The sequence below is a fragment of the Canis lupus genome, chromosome 3 (genome assembly GCF_048164855.1).
Source record: "Canis lupus baileyi chromosome 3, mCanLup2.hap1, whole genome shotgun sequence".
In the NCBI taxonomy this organism is placed as follows: Eukaryota; Metazoa; Chordata; class Mammalia; order Carnivora; family Canidae; genus Canis; species Canis lupus.
Genome location: NC_132840.1, coordinates 85,504,961 through 85,521,807, shown reverse-complemented (window position 1 = coordinate 85,521,807; position 16,847 = coordinate 85,504,961).

The window sequence follows — 16,847 nt, the reverse complement described above, 5'->3', positions numbered from 1 at the left end:
AATGAGAATATTTGGTGCTTCTCTGCTCCAGTTGCTATCGCAGGATCTGGAATGTAGTCAATGTTTATTTTTGTTTTGTTTTGTTTTGAATGGATCTACACTATCTCTCCTTCTTTAGTTATTCCATTTTCCCAAACTTAGGATGTTCTTCTTCACAAAGCTTACCATGGAGAACCAGTTGGCCCGCATGGGACATTTCACACTGATTTCCCTCAGGGATTCCCTACGACCATAGCTGCCAGTAGCAAACATTTTGGAATGTGAGTTTTGCATTGTATTATATCAGCTTATTATTTCATGTGAAGTCTCGTGTTCCAGGAGAGCTCTGTAACCTATATGGAGTCCGTTAGCCTTTCTGGGCCTGTTCCCTCACCCGGAAAATGAAAAGAAAAATACACATCTCACACAATTTCTGCTGAAATTAAAAGAGGGAACTGCAGAAAGAGCCAGCAGAGTGCCTGCCCAGGGGGGAGGAGCCTGGAAGTGTTAACTGGCTTTTCCTTCCCTGAACTAGGTAGGTCTCCCATTTAGGAAATACTATCTTAAACATATTTGTGTCTGCAACACTTCACAAAGTGCTCAGCACACATTAAAAAAAAATCATGGAATTATGAGATTTCAGGTGTAAGAGGGACTTAAAGGTCATAGACTCCAGTGGCTTTCAAAAATTTTACTGCAATGCACATTTTATACCAGGACACATTGTATCTATGAGTGTGTGCATAGGTGAGTGTGATGCGTGTACTGAAAATTTTTATTCTAGTTTAGTCCATTCATTTAAAAAGGCAAAATGCTGCCCACGCCCCAGTACATTGATTTTGTGACCCATCATGTGACATGACTTGCAGTTAGAAAATAGTAATCTATCCAGTTCCTAGATAACCAGCCAAGAGATGGACATTCTCTCTCCACACCGTTCATGCCATAGTGACCGTCCAGCATCCATCCACTTACGTAAGAAATACCCCACACTGAACAGGGTGCCAATTTTGAGGCACTAAATATAAAGTCATGCTGAAGCCACAGAAGATGCTGTCACAGTGCCCACCCTGCGCTGCTGTGTGCATGCACCAACCAGCACTCAGACACACCCCCTCTGCTCTCATCGAGAAGGAGCTGGTTCTGGCCTTTCAATTATGCATGCTTCTTTTGCAAAAGTTCTGACTAAATGAAGTGGCTGCAGCAAGGATACCCATGAATTCTTCATAAGTGCCGGGGAGGGAACGCCTCCATTCTTCACTCCGTGGTGCTTTCCAGATGTATCCCTTATCATTTCTCGTGTGCTCACGCTCAAACTCTGTTGGCATGTGTGTGGGTGATCGAGACAATGCTTCTCGCTGGCCAAGAGGTGGGAGCTGCCCTGTGCGGGTGTGCAGACTAGAAAAGGTGGCCTTTAGTTTCTCTACAGAAAAAGGACCCCTCAGATGTCTTGGATAGAGGTGCACATTTGCCCACAGAGCAAGAAAGGAGACATATTTCCAGCAAAGACATGATGTAACCTGGATTGGTCTCCCAAACACACCTGAAATCTTGCCTAAGATGTACCGATTCAAGTGCTCTCCTGCCATTGTCATTTATTTTAATTGTTCTCTTAAGAGTCCTTCCTGCCCCTCATCCCACTGAGGGTTGAGAAGAACCCAAAAAGAATGCAGACATGTGTGTAGGATCAGGTCAGCCTTTTTCTCCTAGCAAAAATATTGCCCTCTGGCCGACTGAAGTGCAGGAACCAGCCCTTCCTCTTTTCTCTCTCACTCAGTGAGGAGCCTGGGTCATGCATGGAAGCTGGGGGAAGAGACTTACCTAAGGGGAAAAGAAGACATCTTCCCAAAGGATGAATGAGTCCAGTTGGGCTTCCATAGCAAAGGTCCATGAACCAGAGGCTTCAACAGCACATGTTTATTTTCTCACTACTCTGGAGACTGAAAGCACAGTCAGGGTGCCAGTGTGAGAGCTCACTTCCCGGCTTACAGACAGCCTCGTTCTTTCTGAGTTCCAACGCGTGTGTACAGGTTACAGGTTCAGGGTAGGGAGGAAGATCTGACATCTCCTCCTCTTCTAATAAAGACGCAGGCCCTATTGGATTAGGGCCCCACCCTCATGAACTCACTTAATCCTAATGACTTCCTTAAAGGTCCCTATCTCCAAATCCAGCCACCTTGGAGATTAGAGCTCAAACTATGAATTTTGGGGGGAGAGGCACAATTTCGTCCAGAACAGGAGGACTTCTTATTATTTGTGCCAGGGCCAAGAAATGTATCCCAGGTGGTTCCCTTATAAGTATCTGTTGACGTTGCTAATAATGTATCCGGAACAGAAGAGACCCATGAGATTAAACCTTGATTAGGACAGGACCTTGTTCCAGGAGGAGAAACTCCAGGAGGAGAAACTCATGCAACTTAAGTCACAGCCAATGTTAATGTAAGTATCAAATAGGATTTTGGCTGGACTCTGTCATGGCAACCTGTGATTTAATTAATAACTATTTTAGTCAATACTTGAAATATTCTTCATGGACAACATTGGGAAGAATGTTACTAATTTCTCTGGACCCTAGACCAGCTTAACCCAGCTCCATGTGAGAGAGCTATGCAGCCTACGCTAAACATTTCCAGAGGAGAATGATGAATTAGTAAGTGCTTCACTTACAACTTGAAAGGTCACACTTTCTAGTATTTATTTACGTGATTCCTGGCTGGGCACACTGAGGACTGAGAGGCAGGGCTTGTGGGACTCTTACGGACTGATGTGTGATCCTCTTCTGATTGACTTTATCCACCTGCTTTCCAGAACGTTGAGCATCGGTTAAGGATGAAGTTTTCCAAGAGGACTTCCCAGCAACGTATCAAGATCTGTACACAGTTGTAACAACCAGCTCACCTAAAGCTGGGAGGAAGTGATGAAGGTGAGGGTTGAAGGACTGGGGAGATTTTTGAAGGGGGGTAATCATTCAACCGACTTACTTCCTTCTTAAGTGTCAACTCCAGAGTTTCTGTTCCAGCTATTCAGATGCCCTTTGCTGCCTTCCCTCTTCCTCCTACCCAACCTGCTCCTCTCCACCTTTCTGTGCCTCTTTTCCCCACTTTACTGTGCCTAAGAAATCAGTATCTATCTTTCAAGCAAGAACTTAGGGTCATTATGTCCAAGAAACGTGCCCCACTTTCCAAAGGCTTAGCTGGGCACATTCCCCTTGCATTTCCATGTATCCGGGCTTCTTTCCTTCACAGCACTTACCACTCATCACATTTTATTGTAATCATCAGTTTACTGATCTCTTTCCCCACATCAGCTGTAAACATTTAGAACTCAGGGTTCATGTCTAAGTTGTCCCTATATATGACATGCCTAACATAGTACTTGGTATATGATCAATACTAATAAGCGCTGAATAAATGAATATTTTTTTCTTGATGCCTGTATTTCCATAAGAGACTGACCATAGCATTTCAACCCATATGTATGTTGCTGTCATGAAGATGGGAAAAAGGAAAGTTTGTCCTCCTTGACAGTATCGGAAGCATCACTGAAAAATCATTTTCCAAATGAAACCTGAGTGAAGGTTGACCAATCATCCAGGTTTCCCTGGGGCTGAGTGTTTTCCTAAGATTTAGGAATTTTACTGCTAAAATCAAGTCCCTGGGTAGGGATAGTGGTCCTACCAAGGGACCACCTGATTCCCCACTTACAAGACTTCTGTGGTAATCACCTTCCCATGTCTTTGGCTTTAATATTTTCTGTCACTCAGGTGCATGGACTAAGCCATATCTGATTTAGCTTTGGCAGATGAGGGGCTAGCCATGCCTTGCTAAGAATTTTTCAGGTCGTCTGATGGATGTATCATAGGCATTTTTCCCACTAAAGTTCCCTTGTCCAGAGTCATCCTGTTCTCCTTTCTCTTCTACTCCATTATCCATTTTTCTCTTCTAGTACTAGAACTCCTATGAGTTCTAAAGATGACAAAACTAAAGACACCTGTGTGGCTCAGTGACTGAGCATCTGCCTTCGGCTCAGGACATGATCCTAGAGTCCCGGGATCAAGTCCCACATTGAGCTCCCTGCATGGAGCCTGCTTCTCCCTCTTCCTGTGTCTCTACCTCTCTCTGTGTGTCTCTCATAAATGAATAAATAAAATATACCTACTTACCTAAATAAGTAAATAAATAAATATGACAGAACTAGAGCAGTTGCCTTGGACTCTGAGGCAGAGCCACATGCTGGGGATCCAGAGCTGCTCCACAGACTCTGTGTCATTAGGTAAGAGAGGACTAAACTTCTCTTTTGTTTAGAGTATGGTCATTTCCAGTGGCTATATTACTATTAATATAGCAGTCAAACATTATTTCCTATCTACATAGCTCATGATTATCCACCTGTTGAAAAAACTGTTGAAAAAAACGGAGATTCCCCATCCCAGAAACCCATGGAAACAGTAGCAACAAAATAAATGATAACCACTACTCCATTTAGTGAGCACTTACTTCCTGCCAGATGGGACCTCTGTGAGAGGCTTTTAGGATACATGAGCTTCTGTTATCCCCACAACAGTCCTCTGTAATGAATTTTATTTTCTCTATTTTGTATCTCAGAAAATTGAAGCTAAAGATGATGTAATTAGTACAGGTTAAACACCCAATCATGGAAGAGTCAGGATTTGAATTCTGACCAGTTCTAATATTTAATTCCCTAGAAACAAAAATTTACTAGGAGGTCAAATTAGTCTCTCTCTTCTCCTAGTTCCCTGCCAAGAGAAGCATCTTGACTTCCATGTTACCCACTGTCTCTGAGATTCCTTTTAGTTTCCTCCACCATCTGTCTGTTTTCTGCTTTACCACCAGAGCTATGTGTGCAAATCAAGACCTAGTAGTCATCTACATAAAAACTTTCAAAGGCACCCCATTACCTCCTGCAGCTATTCTTAGCAGGATGACGCTCAAGTTGGAGAGAATACTGAAATCACGTCTAATATTTAAAAAAAAAAATCCTCAGCTGAGCTAAGAGGTACTAGAATCTTTATGAGATGCTGAGAAGCAGTCAACTAGCAGGGAAGCACCACCTAGCAGTCTGCACCTGGTCGGACAAGGACGTCAGCCTCAGAGAGGATGAGAGAACACAACTGCAGAGCAACAGGGGCTCAGGGGAGGACTTGGACTCGTCCATTCCTCAAAGGCTTGGAAAGGACAGGTGGCCATGGAATCCAGAACCTGGAAGAGCCAGACCCTGCCCTGCATGCTTATGCCAAGAAACAGTATGAAAGCCCTCTGGGGTGCAAGAGAGGCCAGCTCCAAGACAATATGAAGCAGAGGATAAAATATGGAGGAATTCCTGAAGGAATGGAATTTTAAGTCAGTCGTTTGAAGAATCGGAAATTGGAGGAAAGGATTGGCATTTACCAAGAATGCAAAACCCCAGAGAGGGTGAAGCCATGCACAGGAGACTTCTGGTGGTTTGATTAAGGCAGAGTGGCCAGTGGGGGGATGCTAGGACATGAAGTTCCAGCCAAATGAAGGACCATCTGATAAGAAAACAAACAAACAAACAAATAAAAACTCCCCAGATGAATCAAAAATCCCCTACTTCGGCACCCTTCCCACAGCTACATCATAAGTGTAAACCTCTAGCCCAAAAAGAAAACAGAATGAGCAGACAAACAGCAAAATAGAATACCAATATTTATTAAACACTCTTTCTATACAGGCAATATGCAGTATCATATGTCATCTGATTTATTCTCTTAAATATAGTAGTTGCATTTACATATCTTATCTCATTCAATCCTCATAAATGTTCCATGAGAAAGATGTTATTATTATCCCTAGTTTTAAAATGAGAAAGCAGATACCTAGAGAGAATAATTCACCCAAGATCATACTCTAGCAAGTTTCGGAGTCCAAATTCAGCCTAGGTCTGGATTCCAAATCCACAGTCTTTTCCATAACAATCCCTAAATACAGTATGCGAGACTCTTCCTCATGTGGGATTAAGCATGTCTCCTGTCAGCTCAGCTCAGCTCCTTCTCACACAGGTTATGCCTGCATACCTCCATTCATTAGGAGGTGAGATCCATGGAGCCTGGATTTCGCAATTTCATTACCATAGGGACGTCTTCTCTTCCTTCCCAATCAGTCAGCCCCTTCTTGCCTTCTCCTTTTCTCTCTCTGGGCAATAACTCATTGTCTAATACTTCAATCATACTCCTGGAAGATTTCCAAAATATCCATGCTTCCTTCCTGTCCATTATACTGATCTGAAAAAAAAAATCTTCAATACTGGATCCATCCAAGTATCTTCTGTCTCCCTCCATGGGGGCTGCTAAGAAACTTTAGGGAAAAAAAAATCACAACTTTCAAGTTATTTCATGGTCCCAAATACTAATGGTCCCTTAACATTTCACCATGATATTTCTACCCTTCCCAAAACACTTCTCTTCCCCATTGTCATGCTCTTTTCTCCTCCCTCAGCAGATGGCATTGCCTCCCATTTCACTAGGGAAAAAAATAGAAGGCACTATTCATTCATCCATTTATTCATCCAACAAATATTTATTGGGCCCATTCTATGAGCCAGGAATACTTCTGAGTTCTAGAGATAAAATAGTAAATAAAAGAGATGAAAACGCCTGAACTTATGAAGCTTACATCCTACTGGGAAGTGACAGACAGTAAAGAAATGAGCAAGTTTACTAGTATAGAGTATGTCTGATAGCGAAGTAAAATAAAGAGGGAAGAGGGAAGGGGCAAATTGATATTTTAAATAGATGGTAAAGAGATGCTTCACTGATAAAGTGATGTCTGTATAGAGGCTCCAAAGGAACATCAACCTGAAAATGTCTCAAGCTCTTCTTCTTTGCCTTCAAAGTGCTTTGTATGCACACCCACCTGTGTGGCCACAGTGGAAGCCAAGCTTTCCCTCTGCTGTCATTCCTCATTGCTCTGGGTTGCATTTCCTTCCTCCTTCTCCCTTAGAGGCCTCCTTCCAACAATTATATCTTATCTTTCTGTATATCCAACCTCTTTCCCTTTCCAGGCCTTTCCTATTCCCATGTAAATTTGTCATGAAAAAAAAAAAAGAAGAAAGAAAGAAAGAAAGAAAGAAAGAAAGAAAGAAAGAAAGAAAGAAAGAAAGAAAGAAAGAAAGAGAAATCAAAGAACAAAACCTCATCCTCCCCCTTTGTGTTAGTTTTCTGGGACTATCATAAGAAAATACCATAGACTGTGTGGCATAAACAACACAAATTTATTGTCTCATAGTTCTGGAGGCAGAAATTCAAGTTTAAGGTATCTGCAGGACCATTGTTCCTTTGTTTGTTTTTTTTTTCATGGTTCCTTTGAAGGCACCGAGAGATGATCTGTTCCAGGCTTCCCTCTTGGCTTCCAGTCATTCCTTGGCTTGTGGCAGCGTAACTCCAATCTTTACATGGCATTTCGTGTGCATGCCTCTGTGTCCAAATTTCCCTTTCTATAAGGACACTCATCACATTGGATTAGGGCCCAACTTACTCCAGAATAACCTCTCTTGACTAATTACATCTACAATGACCCTATTTCCAAATAAGGTCACATTTGGAGGTGCTAGAGGTTAGGACTTCAACATATGAATTCTTAGGGGACACAGTTCAACCAAAAGCATCACAACATGTTCCCAGGACAAAACATGTGTCTCTTCCTGCCTCACAGTTATGGTTCCTGGAAGAAATAGCTCCTATACCATATCTGCTTCATTTTTAACACTCTTTTTTTTTTTTTTTTTTAATTCTGTATACTTTCACCCAAATCTGTTCCCCGGGCTTCAATTAACATCTTATCCTAATGATTCTTGAATCTGTATCTCTAGCCAGATGTCTCTTCTGGGCTCCAGACCACATAGCCAATGCTTAAAGGAGATCTTCACTTAGATGTGCCAAACTGAACTCCCCTTTGTCTCCCCCTCAGCCACTCCTAAGCCCAATCCTTGTACTTTTTCCCTAGTTGAGAGAAGAGCATCACCATTCATTCACTGCCCTTCAAAAACCTGCAAGTCCCTGAGCTATCCTATCTCTACTTTACCCCTCACCCATTGCCAAGTCTTCTTGATCGGCAGATACTTTTGAGTATCTCCAGACTGCATTCCTTTCTCTCTGCTTACTGTGTCTCCCACACTTGCATGGCAAATGCCTCTCAACTACCTCCTGGTTTCAGTTTTCTTCCTCTCCTCAGTCAATCCTCCAAATGCAACCAGCATGATCAGTTTCAAATCCCAAGTCCCTTTCCCTCACCCCCCTCTAAGTCCCTTCAATGACTATGGTCCAAAAGATGAAGTCCAAATTGCTGACATAGCACAGAAAGGTTTTCAAGAGGAGGCTTTTCTTACCTCTAGTCTTTTCTCTCACTAATCTGTTCCCCAACTTGCCCTCCACTTGGGTGTGCCCTCCAGTGAGTGTTCCCAATCCCTGGATCATCCTTTCTTTTTCAAGTTTTCTGTCCTCAGGGCTCAACTTAGCTGGATCTCTTCTACCAGCCAGTCTTTGTTGACCACTGCTCAAGACTGGCTTTTGAACTTTTTGGATGTTTTCTCACTGTGTTCTCTACTTACCTCTGCTATACCACTATGTTAAGTTGCACTAGGTTACAGGACATAATAAACAACCCCAAAGTCTCAGTAGCTTATAGCCAAATCAAAAAGATATCATTACTGCTTGTGTTTTATGTCTGCAGATAAGAGCTGGCTGATGAATCTTTGCTTCAGGTTGTGGGTCAGTTTTAGATCCATTCCAGGTAAGCTATCTTCTAGGACCCATGCTTAAGGGGCACCTCTCCTCTGAAACATGCTATTCTCATGGCAGTTGGCATAGGAAAACAAGAAGCTGAATGGAACAATCCAACAAAATGTACAATTCCTCATGGCACATGGTATAGGTCACTCACACAACTAGCCAGGGCAAATTACATGGCCAAGCCCAACGTCAGTGAGGCAGGAAATTATATTCTTTTCCCAGGGAGGCAGGGCAGGAATGGGCATATATGATGTTCCTACAGAGGAGGAATCCCATAATTGTAAACAATATTACAATCTACCACAAGCACTTAGACTCAATGCCTTTTCATTGCCTGTTTCTCCCAGTAAAATGTAAGTTCCTTTGGGACCAAATTGATTTTACACCATTTTATTTTCAGTGCTTTACACAGCACCTGGCATGTCTTAGGTGCTCAGTGCAGATTAAGCAAATACAGACACACATATCACTTTTTATATGCTCTCCTGATAAGCTAAGAGAGTCACTTCTTTCCTTATTCTTTAATAAAATAACAGCATAAGTCTATTCTGGCTCTTATGACATCATACTTTTTTTTTTTTTTTAATTGTGTGTGAATTTCCCCCTTCTGGTCTAGAACCCTACAAAGGCGGGAGCATTATCTCACTTATAGCACCTAACATCTGGAAGAGAGGCATTCAATAAATATTTGGATGACCTAATCATATAGTCTCTCTGTTTATTTTTATTTTTTTTTAATTTTTATTTATTTATGATAGTCACAGAGAGAGAAGGAGAGAGAGGCAGAGACAGGCAGAGGGAGAAGCAGGCTCCATGCACCGGGAGCCCGACATGGGATTCGATCCCGGGTCTCCAGGATCACGCCCTGGGCCAAAGGCAGGCGCCAAACCGCTGCGCCACCCAGGGATCCCAGTCTCTCTGTTTAAATCAGCATGTGTTTATTGGTTATCTACTAGGTGCCAAGCATTCTCATTTTAATAGTTGGGGCTAGAAGCTAGAAAGGGCAGTGAGGTGGAGAGAGGAAGAGACAAGGGGCAAGAATATTCCTGTGATCCTTTCTTGAAGGACTGTACTTGCTTTCCAGAGAGCCGACCAGTGCTACTCCACTAGCCTATGCTCATCCCCACTCACCTCTGCCTGAGACTCTCACCCGACAGCATGGCTGTGATCTAATCTTCCCATCCAGTTTATTGCTTTGCACTGCTCAGCTCACCAAACACATTTGTGTTTATTGTGCGATTAGTGCTGAGTACACTGAACAAGGTAATGACATGCAGCAAAGGCCAAGAGATGATGCCCTGGCTCTATGCATGGCTTAAAAGGAGAGAATGAAGCTCTCCTTTCCCTCTCTCTGAAGCCCAGATGTATTAGATATTTAAGTCTGAACTCTAGGCTCCCAAGAAGGAGCCCAGTGGAACGAAGCCTAAGGAGCTCTTCAGAGGCAATCCTGGTATCTGGCAGCACCAATGATTTGGAGTAAAGAGTATGATTTCCCATTGAAATGTAGCCAATAAAGAATTTATTGTTTGTGGACAATGATATATGGTCTTCCAGAGACTGAGTATGAGGGAAACTGAGGCTGGATTTTCAGCATGCTGGTCTTGAATTTAGGGAAAAGTGGGAATTTGGAACAATGTAACAGGAAAGAAGGTCCTGGGAAATTGGTGGGCAATGCTGGGTTAGGCCTTCCCACCATGGAGCAGGGTCAGACAACTTCTACCAAGTAGATACAAAGATCCTCCTGTGACTAGAACATTAGGCAAGGTTTTCAGGGACTTGACCCTGTACTGTTGTCTCCCTACCTGGATGAAATATAGTTCACAACCCCCACTCCCCCTGAGCAATAAATACCGTCTCTTCCCCCAAATGACTACCACACTACCATCTTCTTTATATCTGTATCAAAATGGTAGATTCAAACATTTCCCTGTCTATTTCTCCTCTAGCCTGTTCACATGTTTATATAATTCTTAACTTACAGCTGGTGACAGAAAGAACACCAATAAGCACTAACTCATCCATTCATTCATTCATTCATTCAATTCTTTTCTCAAATAACCGAGACATGTATTATTAGTTCTTCAAATATCTAGATATCTGATCTGGGGCAAGATGCTTCTCTGACCAGTACCTCAATTTACTCACCTGTAAAAAGGCAATGTGACATCATCCCTGTCCATTACATAGTATAATTATGAGATATAAACAAGCTAATGAGAACCACAATCTCATAAAGATCAGAGTGGAAAGGATGTGCTATGACACAACCATGTGTTGACCAGAAATGTGATTTTGCACTTTTCACACACTCTGAGAATAAAGTACAATTGACCCTTGAACAACATAATCGTTAGGGATACTTATCCCTCACACCTTCTCATGTGTGAAGGCATCTCATGACCAGAAGCCTTGTTGATAACATTAACGATAGATTTTTTTTCATTAACGATAGATTAACACATATTTTGTACTATGTATTATGTACTACATACTACATAACATCCAACTTTAAAAAAATTTCAGTATATCTAGACCACATGATTCAAATGCACTTTTTTTCAAGTTGCAAATTTCCAAAAAAATTTCCAATATATTTATCAAAAAAAAAATCCACACATAAGCGGATCCATGCAGTCCAAACCCATGTTGTTCAAGGGTCAACTATACATTACTGAAACACATAATCTTTATAGACATAAATAACAATATAGATGTAAATATCACTTCAGAGATACCTCTTATACACTGTTTTTTTTGTTTGTTTGATTGTTTGTTTTTAATAAACCAAGGAACACCAAGAAAGAAAATATCACAATACTCAGCCAGGAACTGTGTTTCCTACAGTGTTTGTCCAACATCTGGCCCTAGCCACCCATCTCACCTACAATCTCTTATCCCAAAAAAATGTCTATCTGTCACATCCCATTGCACAAAATAGTAGAAAATGATAAAGAAGGCATGTCCATGTGGCGGGCTGATCATGGCACATGGGACTTTGAGGGCAGAAAGGGGATCTAGAAAATGGCAGATTATCTCTAACTTTTGTTCTGTGAACTCTCCTGCCAGGTAGAGCAATGGGGTGATTATTTCTGTTATTTATAGAGCAATTTTCCCCCTCATTTAGACATACAGTCTAGCAAGGCACATTGGCACAGATAAATAATACCTAACAGTTCTGCTAGACATTGTTCTCAAAGTTTTACTTATTTATTTTTGTGCACCCTGAAATCCAAAGTGGTTGGAGAAGCTTGAGGGTAAAAGGAAGAGGATTCCTTTCTGCAAGAACAAAGTGAAAGAATTAAAATGGACTGTGAGAGCCACACTCTTTCTTTTTTCATGTTTGATGACTATTTCTTATGAAGTGGGTGCAAAATGGGAAACCTGACCCTTTACTGTACCCAAGTCATGATCAACGTCATCCTACCTGTGTTTCACAATGGGATGAGTGCTTATCCTTTCTCGTCTATGGTGTAGTTTTCAGGTAAACATGAGATTTAGAGTAGATCAACATTTCCCAAATTGTGTTCAACAGAACATTAGTTCTACCGGATGTTAATAATCATTAATGTGAGGGGAAAAACACAGAGTTCTGTGGTCAATTAACTTTGGAAAGTGCAAGGTTGAACAGATTTCTTTATTGCAAAGATTCTCAGAGTTTTTGCTATGCTAATACAAGTTCTGAATCTCCAAAAGGTGACCATAAATAGGAGAAAATCCATCCCCCATTCCCAACTTACTTGGCCATAGAATCTGGGGGCTTAGTTTTGGTTTGGTTTGGTTTTGCTCTATTGTATTTTACTTAGTACCAACAAAGATCTGGAGATAATTTCAGAACACTAGAGCAGATGATCTTTATGGTGCCTACCAGCCCACGAATGGTATTCTGCAAACGACCATTAAATGGCCATTGTGCATTTTATTATGCTTATGAATGGCTGAGAGGGACCAGTGTCATATTGATGACAACTGGGGCGTAGCTCCATGTGTGTGTTTTCTCATTCAATGTACATAATAACCCAGCAAGGTGAGTACTATCATTCTAATCTTATGAGAGTTTCTTGAAAATTGCAGACTTCTCAAGATAATGCAACTAGAATTATGGGTCCTCTAGTCAAACATAGAGAAGTATAGATGCAATCTTTTAAAAAAATATTTAATTATTTATTTATTTTCTTACTTACTTACTTATTTATTTATTTATGAAACAGAGAGAGGAAGTCAGGGAGAGGGGCAGAGGGAAAAGAGAATCTCAAGAAGACTCCCTGTTGAGCGTGGAGCCTGACATGGGGCTCGATCACATGACCCTAAGATCATGACCTGAGTGAAATCAAGAATCTGATGTTCAACCAACTGAGTGATCCAGGCACTACTGCAATGCAATCTTAATAGGATGGAATTTTAACAAAAGACTTGAAGGGAGTGAGATTAAAAAATTGAAGGTAATAGCCATGCATATATCTAGGGAAGAGTGTTCTAGGCAGAGGGAAAAGCCAGTACAAAAGCCCAAAGATGAAAGTGTGTGGCTTGTTTGAGGAAAAGGAAGGAGGTCAGTAGCACCAGAATGGAGTGAGCAAAGAAATGAGAAGTAGGACACATGGGACCAGAGAACTAATGAGGCGTCAGATCATGTAGCACCTTGTAGTAATCATAAGAACTCTGACTTTGACTCAGAGGGAAATGGAGAGCAGAAGAGTGATTCCATCTGGCTTATGTTTTAAAAAGTTCACTCGGTCTATTAGGTTGAGAACAGATCCTAGGAGGGTGCCGTAGTCATTAGCGCTGTCCGCAAATTATTTCTGATTCCTTGGGACATGGTTGGATTGCAACTTCCTGCCCCCTTGACGTTAGGCATGGCCATGGTTTGGCCAATGAGATGTGACAATAAATCCTATGTTTCACTGCCTGGTGGAAGCTTTAAGGGCCTCTGGGCAATTCTTTCTCCACCACATGACTGGCAATGATGGATGCTTTGTCAGTCTGCGTTGGTGAGAAATTGCAATGAAGTTAATCCCTCCATTAACTAACCTATGTTTAATGTGAAAGTGAGCAAGAAGTAACTTTGTTGGCCAAGTCACCGAGAGATTGATATTTATTTGAGCACCATGATGGAGCCTATAATTACCGGCATTGAAGGCAAGGATGGGGCTGGAGAACCACAGGAGACCATTGCAATAATCCAGATGGGAGATGATTTTGGCGTGAGCAAGGATATTAGCGGTGGAAATGCTTGGACTGTGGATATATTTTGTAGATTGGGCAAACAAGATTTCTGAACAGATTAGATGTAGGTTGTGAGCGAGGTCAGGGCGTCAGCCTTGACTCCAGCTTGTTTGGCCTGAGCAATTAGAAGATAGAATTGCCATCAATCGCGTTGGGGTAGGGGGGTACTGGTTAAGGAGACTTGGGGGAAAGGCAGTTTATTGTGATTTTTTTATGTTTCAATTTCTATTTTATCCTTTTGAATTTTTTTATAGTTTCTGGTTATCTGCTGATATTTTCAAGTTTGGTTTTTATTTCCTTGAATATAGTAGGAGAAGTCATAAAAGGTTTTAAGCAGAAGAGTGACAGGTTCCAATTTATGAATCCTGCACACAACTCAGTGCAAAGGGATAGTGTTCTGTTTTGTTTTCCTCTGCTTTTTTGGGGGAGGAAGTGAGCACACTGAAGTGCCTAGGGAAGATATTAACAGCATTTTATGTGACTCCTTTTTGAGCCAGGGTTCAAAAAACAAACCATTTGGAACTCATTGATTTTAGTTTTCTCTTTATTGTTTTCCACCTTGATTGAGTCCTTTGACTGTAAAGAGCAGATTGATTCAGACACTTCTAATTTTCTGCCTCTTTGATGATTCCCACCTATCATGTTTGCTTCCTGTCTTCAATCATTAGAGTCTCCTCCTTCTGGACCCTGCTAAAATCATACCACCTAGGGAGGATGGCTCTCTGGATTCCAAATTCCTCTGCCCTGAGGTGGTTTGCATTTGTGAGGTTCCAGGGCTCTAACAACAAAGTCAGCTTCCCCGAAGCCCTTTACAAGGCAGAGGTTGCAAACTGACAGCCTCAAGACCCAACTCTCTCTCAGATTCCTGGTACTACTTTGTTTGATCAGCAATGATTTTAAAAACATTTTTTATTTTATTATTATTATTATTATTATTATTATTATTATTATTATTATTTTGCCCACAAATTCAGGAGGTTTCTTTCAAACAATCAGAAATGTGGGCAACATACTTTCTGAATCCCTGGCAACAGTCTGTTTAAATTGCCATTGCCTCTTTTTTTGTTGTTTGTTTTGTTTTGTTTTCAAGAATGTTTTTTTTTTAATAATAAATTTATTTTTTATTGGTGTTCAATTTGCCAACATACAGAATAACACCCAGTGCTCATCCGGTCAAGTGCCCCCCTCAGTGCCCGCCACCCGGTCACCCCCACCCTCCGCCCTCCTCCCCTTACCCCACCCCTAGTTCATTTCCCAGAGTTAGGAGTCTTCCATGTTCTGTCTCCCTTTCTGATATTTCTACTCATTTTTTCTGCTTTCCCTCTTATTCCTTTTCATTATTTTTTATATTCCCCAAATGAATGAGACCATATAATGTTTGTCCTTCTCCGATTGACTTACTTCACTCAGCATAATACCCTCCAGTTCCATCCATGTTGAAGCAAATGGTGGGTATTTGTCATTTCTAATAGCTGAGTAATATTCCATTGTATACATAAACCACATCTTCTTTATCCATTCATCTTTCGTTGGACACCGAGGATCCTTCCACAGTTTGGCTATCGTGGCCATTGCTGCTATAAACATCGGGGTGCAGGTGTCCCGGCGTTTCATTGCATCTGTATCTTTGGGGTAAATCCCCAGCAGTGCAATTGCTGGGTCGTAGGGCAGATCTATTTTTAACTCTTTGAGGAACCTCCCATTGCCTCTTCAAATGGGGCAGCACTCCTTTGTAAGCCCTGTCCCCACCTGGATAGCTAAACTCATTTATGCCACCTGCCTGGCTCCTGTGAGCATTCGTGCTTTTGCTCTCTGCTTCCAAGATTACAGAGGACTTCCATATACATTATCGTATTTAATCCTCACCCCCCATATAAGGTCTATATTTTATAGATCAGGAATCTGTCGTCAGAACTATATTAATTGCACTTTTTATTTGAGTGCATTTAAGGGTACTTAGGTGTTTCTACTTGAATTCTCTGAAAGCAAGGATGATATATTCTTTATCTCATCTTTCTAAACAATTAGCAACTGAGACTCTGCTCAGGAATATCCACCCAGGGAGGTGTCTGATCTGTGGCATAGACGGTAAAAGTGGGATGGGAATGTGGACTCTGGGCTCACACTACCTCACGTGATGACTGCGTCTCCTTGAGCATGTTATTTAATCATGCCATGACTCGGTTGTGTCATCTGTAAAACACAGAAGGAAAAATATTTCTTATTTTCTCAGGATTTTTCCTGTAGGATATAAACTGGAAGACGGTAAATGATGAAGAATCCGATTAAGGAGATAGACCAATTGCACTGTTGGGGATTTACCCCAAAGATACAAATGCAATGAAACGCCGGGACACCTGCACCCCGATGTTTATAGCAGCAATGGCCACGATAGCCAAACTGTGGAAGGATCCTCGGTGTCCAACGAAAGATGAATGGATAAAGAAGATGTGGTTTATGTATACAATGGAATATTACTCAGCTATTAGAAATGACAAATACCCACCATTTGCTTCAACGTGGATGGAACTGGAGGGTATTATGCTGAGTGAAGTAAGCCAGTCGGAGAAGGACAAACATTATATGTTCTCATTCATTTGGGGAATATAAATAATAGTGAAAGGGAATATAAGGGAAGGGAGAAGAAATGTGTGGGAAATATCAGAAAGGGAGACAGAACGTAAAGACTGCTAACTCTGGGAAACGAACTAGGGGTGGTAGAAGGGGAGGAGGGCGGGGGGTGGGAGTGAATGGGTGACGGGCACTGGGGGTTATTCTGTATGTTAGTAAATTGAACACCAATAAAAAATAAATTAAAAAAAAAAAAAAAGGAGATAGACCAAGGCCAGGTCACGGAGGGCTTTCACTGTGTGACAGGATC